The 5,000-nt window shown below is 37.7% G+C and overlaps 1 long non-coding RNA gene across 4 annotated transcripts in view; it reads right to left on the bottom strand.

Moving 5' to 3' along the window:
- LOC135116441 (uncharacterized) overlaps nt 1-5,000 on the bottom strand; it is a 46,907-nt gene that overhangs the window by 34,778 nt on the left and 7,129 nt on the right. For all 4 annotated transcript variants that reach the window (XR_010276336.1, XR_010276337.1, XR_010276335.1 and 1 more), the window contains exon 3: nt 2,257-3,233. This is a non-coding gene — a long non-coding RNA (uncharacterized LOC135116441). The remainder of the gene's footprint in view (nt 1-2,256; nt 3,234-5,000) is intronic.

The raw sequence follows: 5,000 nt of genomic DNA, 5'->3' as shown, positions 1-5,000 counted from the left end.
TCTCTCTCTCTCTCTCTCTCTCTCTCTCTCTCTCTCTCTCTCTCTCTCTCATTTATTGAAATATTCCTTCCACTTGTTCATTACTTACAGCTTCGGTCGTCAATCGCCTTCCGAGGCGTTTTACTGGTTATAATTTAGCAGTAAGAGTGTGTAGATGTTTGTAGCGTGTGTGTAGTGTTACTGGTAAGAGAGACTGCCTTCAGAGTGCAGGCTGCAACTGTATTCTGCGTTCCTGAGACACGAAAAGAAACCGGAAAAGAGCACACGGGCAGGAATGAGCGGCAGGTTTACAGCAGTCCCTCACCTCACACATGTAACACTTCCCTGGGAGTGACAGCGGCAGCGCCAGGTGTTTACCTTTCCCTGTGTTTTCTTTCTATTGCATTTCTTATCATATTTTCACAAGGATCTATTTTATGAGAATATCAGTGATGTTTTTATCTTCCCTTCTCTTTTCCTGTCTCGTCAGTTTGTACGTCTGTTTCTCTCTCTCTCTCTCTCTCTCTCTCTCTCTCTCTCTCTCTCTCTCTCTCTCTCTCTCTCTCTCTCTCTCTCTCTCTACACACATTACTACACGGTCCGCCTCCTCCTTCCTTGAACGCACTACCTGCCACCTACACACTACATGTTACGTAACACAAACTCTTCTCTAAGCTCACCAACACATAATTTTCCTAATATTTAAATTGTATAACAGAGCAGCACTCAGATATAATGCGAATGTGAAAGCAGGAGGGTGAATGACTTTACAAAGTGAGCAACACCGGTGTCTCTGAACGAAGATGGTATCTGTAACTTCAAAGATGTGAGTGTGTGTGTGTGTGTGTGTGTGTGTGTGTGTGTGTGTGTGTGTGTGTGTGTGTGTGTGTGTGTGTGTGTGTGTGTAAAAGGAACAGCATGATAATAAAATTTCAAATGAGACACTTATCTACAATTATTTATTAGTTTCTAAGGTAGGACACCAGTGTCTAAACACACACACACACACACACACACACACACACAAAGTTGCTTTGCTAAGTGGCCATCATTCTCGATTGTTATCTGGCAGAAGTTCCACGCTGCGCTCACGACACTCGGAAGGTTTCAGTGATGGGGCGAGCAGTTACTTCCCTCCTTCAGCAAGAAAATGGAGAATGTGTTGTGCGAAACGTGTCAGGCTTATCCGTAGATCGGACTGCACGGACTATAAACTCAAAGCTGCAGGATAAAGCTGACAATCATGAATCCTGCATGTGATCAAGGAGAATTAAACACACACACACACACACACACACACACACACACACACACACACACACACACACACACACACACACACACACACACACACACACACACACACACACAAACATACATTTAAAAAGCGAGGCCTCTAGAAAAAGCCGTTTCTAAATTTCTGCTGGGATATAATAGAACAGGTGAGACACAAAAAGTAAGATAAGGTATTTGATGTTAGCAAAAAAAAAAAAAAAAAAAATTCAGTAGAAATTTCAATTAAATAATAAAAAAAAAAAACAGATAAAATAAAATATTTAAAAAGGAAAAGGATGTTGAATGTTACCGTTATAATGCTTATATCACAATATGCAGCGAATCTCATATCTATAGATGGAAAATTAATATATTCATAAGAAAAGAGCTGTTCTGTGTTAAAACTCTGAAAAGATCGAGAAGAAATGGAAATGTTATACATGAAAGAAGATGAAAGAAGATACTGCATATTAGTCTAAAACTTTTCCTACAGTATGGCATCAGTGCTTCGGGAAACTTTACATTTGCTGTTCTATTCACAGATAAAGAATTTAATCTTAGGGCAGCTTTAATCACAAGACATTCTGTATTCAAGTTAAGCAAATGTTTATTCACTTCAAAAATCTCCCTCAACTGCTGCATTTTTTTTTTTTTTCATAACAGAATGAGAACCATCTTGTATTAGATCAGGAATTATTAAAAAAAAAAGAAAAAAAAAGAAAAAAAAAAAGAGAGGCATAATATCGAGGTCAGACGGGATGTCCGCGATTTCGAGATGTTTGTGTTAGCTGATCGTTCGTTCAAAAGTTAAAAAAAAAAAAAAAATGTGGTAAGTCTGGTACACAGCTTGCCTACATAGCTTACCTGTCCGGTAATTAGCGTCATTAAGCAGGTGTAAGGGAACAAGACTGCAATGTATACTTATGCATACATAATGAGACAAAACACAGCAGAATAAGACTGTATACTTAAATGAATAAAGACTGAAGAGTGTTTACTCACCTAAGAGAGCTGAGAGAAGCACGAAGACCAGTGGCCTTCCTTCCGGAGAACTCAGACCGCAGAGCAACCTCATGTTGGTGGTGGTGGGGCTCGTAGTAGCAGTAATAGTAGTAGTAGCAGCAGTGGTAGTAGTAGTAGTAGTAGTAGTAATAGTAGTAGTAGTAGTAGTAGTAGTAGTAGTGGTGGTGGTGGTGGTAGTGGTGGTGGTAGTCTTAGTGACAGCAGTAGTAGTTGTGATGGTGGTGACTGTGGTTGAGCTTTAACTACCAGCACAACTGTATCATATTGGTCTCTTGTTGGCTGAAGTACAAGTTCAGTTTGTAAGTTAGTATGACATTGTTAATCACTGCAGTCTTTTCTGTTTACTTCACTATGTATTGTTGAATACCACGGTTCTTAAATAAATCAAACTTAATTAAATTGCTCATTATAAATTTGAGGCTTTCTTCATCATTATTTTAGTTTCGTTGGCATTTAGCTTTTCTATAGTTTACATTCGCAACCTTTTTCTGTAAGTCAGTGTATCTCACAGTTTAATGTCAGAATAACACAATTTTTTTTTCTTTTATCAAATGTATGGTCAATTTCATCAACATTAGCCCAATTCAAGTTTAAGGATGAATGTCATGGATTATCAAACGCACCTAAAAAACATAAGATAATCTATTTAATCATCAATAACGTGCTTCTTGCCAAGTACGAAAGCATTACACGTTAGCACTACAATTGAATCAATGTGCCCATCATGTCAACACAAGCCACAATAGGAACTTCCAGCGCGGCAGGGAGAACGTTGAGATCCCCCACCACTACATATTCACTCGTACCGGTTCGCATCCCCTCTCAGATGACAGTGAAGACCCCAAAGACACACCACCTTCAGACCTCACAGCTTCCTCGACGTCGTCTTTTGTCACTATTACCACTTCCGTCTTTCTTAACTCCCGCTCAAGCACCGATTAGGCTCATGAAAGTGTCTGTGGAGAGAAAAAAGGACGTGTTAGTCAGCTATGTTGATAAATATTATGATTTAGTTAATTTACTTGTTAAATACTTACAGTCTAAAATATAAAGATAAAAATCTCATCTACGAAAAAAAAGAAAAAAATTGTAAACTGTTCTGATCGGATAAGTGACAATTATAAGTGAAAAAAAAAAAAAAAACAGAAGTCTCGCAGATAACTTGGCATTTATCATATTACGAGTGTCTCGTTGAGGCAAATGATTTGAGTTGTATCATAAAAAAAGTGAAATTCAGTAATACTTATAAACAGGTACTCAATCATAAACGCGTCTCTATGATTAATTGTAGCATGTCTCTAGTGATAGACAGAGGCTGTGAAGGACAACAATCACAGTACATAACACTACACAGAAAAGGAAAACAAAGATCGTAAATCCATAATTCAAGCGCAAAACCCATGCTCAGGTGACTCTGAGACGTTAATACAAGTTCCATGACCCCTTTTAGATTTGTGCAAAGCCGTGTGTGTTTCGTTTAAACGCTAATGAACAATATATGGTTGGCAATATACAGTTTCATACACCACACACCTGGAAAAATAACACCAATATTTGGATTCCTTAATTAATATCCTTACCAGTGTGTGCCTTAAAATCGAACATTACCATTATAAAACAGATAGATGAAAACGTATAGCTCATCACGCAGCTGACATCTAGATGAACAAGACCAAAGAACCGCCATTAATCACTCTCTTCACTCTCTAGAGAAGAATCATACAAAGAAAAGTTTCACAAATGTACCTAAACTGAAGTTTCAACGCTACGTTCTGAGATGAGGCGCGTCCACTTAAAGGAAGCGACGCTCTCCTGCACATTGTAGTGGTTAGGGTGCGCTGAGATTGGCGTGGTTGGTGGTGTACGTTTCGATGGTGTGTGTGTGTGTGTGTGTGTGTGTGTGTGTGTGTGTGTGTTGCAGGAAGTCCTATTTCAGGAATGAGATTGCGTCACTGTATCACATTTTCCACCCTCAACGCACGAGTACTTTCCTTCCATTATGACAACGTACAAGATAAGAGCGAGCAGCCCCGATGATTTTGTTAAGATGGGATGAGGCTCTGCTAAGGATGGCACAAAGTAACAGAATTAAGGGAAAGACAAGGGAGAAAGTAATTATGCACGGAAGAGAGAGAGAGAGAGAGAGAGAGAGAGAGAGAGAGAGAGAGAGAGAGAGAGAGAGAGAGAGAGAGAGAGAGAGAGAGGAGAGTTTTTCTTTTTAGTGACCACTTTCTTTTCTCTATACAGTTTTTGACTTTCACTTCCCTTGTTTCTCTATTTTCATTTCCAGCGTCTCATTTTTTTTTTCCATACTTTGATCGTAATCTTTATTTGCTACAACTTATTTTTGTTCAAAATTCTCTCTTTTTTAAATTTTTTTTTTTTCCTAGTACATTCATGCTTATCATCTTTACACTTTCACTTAATTTGTTTTGTTCTCGCGCCCCCTCGGGTCTTCTTCCTTTACATGTGCTTGATCTTTCCTCAATATCCTTCGTCTCATATACCGTCACCTGACACTTCTCTCACTTTCATTTCTCCCATGCTCCATAATATATATATATATATATATATATATATATATATATATATATATATATATATATATATATATATATATATATATATATATATATATATATATATATATATATATATATATATATATATATATATATATATATATATATATATATGTATGTATGTGTGTGTGTGTGTGTGTG

The sequence above is a fragment of the Scylla paramamosain genome, chromosome 31 (genome assembly GCF_035594125.1).
Source record: "Scylla paramamosain isolate STU-SP2022 chromosome 31, ASM3559412v1, whole genome shotgun sequence".
NCBI classification, from domain to species: domain Eukaryota; kingdom Metazoa; phylum Arthropoda; class Malacostraca; order Decapoda; family Portunidae; genus Scylla; species Scylla paramamosain.
The sequence above is the reverse complement of the archived record's forward strand: the minus strand, read 5'-3'. Positions and strand labels throughout refer to the sequence as shown.